Raw genomic sequence first — 1,831 nt, 5'->3', positions numbered from 1 at the left:
CTTTTTTATTTTTTAAGGAAAAAAACCCAAGGAAAAAACCCACACCACTCTGTGATTGATGGAGCAAATTATGCTGCAATTATCCTAACGATGTCCTTGTGATATTATTGGGAGAATGTTTGGTTTTGCCTACGACCCTCCTCGGATTTGCCGTGGATTTCAATAAAAATTGAAATAAATTTTGTTGATTATAAATCATCATTTGGGGACAGTCTTCTGTTTTTGTTTTTGGGGTTTTTTTTGAGGGAAGCCAAACTGCTCTTAGATGGTCCAGAAGAGGCCACAAAATTGGGGATTCCACTGGGAAACTGGGAAGGCTGGAGCACCTCTAATAAAGAAAAAATGGGAGAGTTGGGGTTGGAAAAGAAAAAGCTCCGGGGAGAGCTTCTGCACTTTCAGTATATGAAGGATGGTTTTAAAAAAGATGGACACAGACATTTTCCCAAGGTCTGGAATGACAAAAAGTAGATTTAAATTGGACACGAGCAAGATATTTTTTGGGATGAGAATGGAGAGACAGGAACAGTTCCAATGTGGCTGCCCCTGGATCCCTGGCAGTGTCCAAGGCCAGGTTGGACACTGGGGCTTGGAGCAGCCTGGGACAGTGGGAGGTGTCCCTGCCCATGGTAGGGGGTGGAATAAAAGGATCTTTGAAGGTCTCTTCCAACCCAAACCACTCCATGAATGTGGGACAAGCCATCCCAAAAACCAGAGTCTCCCTGGGATTGCCACAGAAAGGGAACATGAAAGGTTGGGAATATGACCAAGAGAAGGAGCTGGGAGGGATTTTACAGCCCTGACCTGCTCCCTTACCTTGGGCATGGATAAATCCTGGATTTCCTCCTCCCTGGCCTGTCAGACTTGCTCCAGGTCATCCTTTTCCCCACCTCTCCGGGCAGCAGGACACAGGTGACTCCCAGGGAAAGGTAGGAGCAGATGGAGCAGGTGGAAAGCTCTGGAATGTGCAGGGAGCTCTAAACCATGGCTGGGAAGGTTCCTTCACTCCCCAGTGGCAAAGAAACCCCAAAACTGCTTTAGCAGAGCCTACAAGGATGGAGCTGAGCCCATCTTAACACCCCTCCCCACCTGGAAACATCATTCCCTGCTGGAATTCTCTTCTCTTCCTCCTGAGTGACCTCCTCTTCCTCCCAGTGTGCCAGAACCAGCATTCCAAGCCCAGGAATGATTCAGCAAGTCAGGCAGTGCAGATTCCCAGCTCCCTGTTGGATGTGGAGAGCGAACATTATTCACGTTCTCAGTCATTCATTAAAAAAAAGCTTAATCAAGACATTGCTGGGCTTTATTTTCAGTTTATTGCTTCCAAAGGCTTAATAAGAAAACCTTGGTTTCCTTAGGGATGATTCACTCCGACTTTGGAGGCTCTGGAAGGGACAGAGGCAGCAGCAGTGATTTGTGAGCTCTGGAAGGGAAAGGCAGCAGTGGAGTCCTGATCCCAGCCTGGAATGCTCCTAATAAATAATCCTGAGCTCCAAGGCAGCTCCCAGGAGCTCTCCCAGGCTCTCCCTCCACAGCAACCTCACAGGCCCTGGAAGAACCGGGCGAGCTCAGCTCTCCCTGCGCTCCTCCACAGCCTGGCTGCTGTGCTCTGGAACAAACCCCTAAATCCCTGTCCCTCTTCTGTTGCCATAATGAATCCCTAAATCCCTGCCCCTCTTCCCATAATGAACCCCTAAATCCCTGTCCTCTTCTCTTCCTGGAACAAACCCCTAAATCCCTGTCCCTCTTCTCCTCCCATAATGAACCCCGAAATCCCTGTCCCTCTTCTCCCATAATGAACCCTTAAATCCCTGTCCCTCTTCTCCTCCCATAA

General features: G+C 48.7%; 1 long non-coding RNA gene across 2 annotated transcripts in view; it reads right to left on the bottom strand.

The window, feature by feature from the left end:
* Positions 1-808: 808 nt before the first annotated feature.
* Positions 809-1,831, bottom strand: part of LOC121660994 — a 4,597-nt gene continuing 3,574 nt past the window's right edge. Inside the window, exons 3-4 of one of the 2 annotated variants that reach the window (XR_006014829.1) lie at positions 1,087-1,220; positions 809-955 (exon numbers count right to left, since the gene is read on the bottom strand). This is a non-coding gene — a long non-coding RNA (uncharacterized LOC121660994). Of the gene's footprint in view, positions 1,221-1,831 lie in introns of both variants that reach the window. The other variant, XR_006014828.1, reaches the window with a different exon arrangement.

Source organism: Corvus kubaryi, unplaced genomic scaffold, assembly GCF_017639235.1.
Source record: "Corvus kubaryi isolate FWS band 111438036 unplaced genomic scaffold, C.kubaryi_AGA036_p1.0 37036, whole genome shotgun sequence".
NCBI lineage: Eukaryota > Metazoa > Chordata > Aves > Passeriformes > Corvidae > Corvus > Corvus kubaryi.
This window is presented reverse-complemented; position numbering and strand designations above follow the sequence as displayed.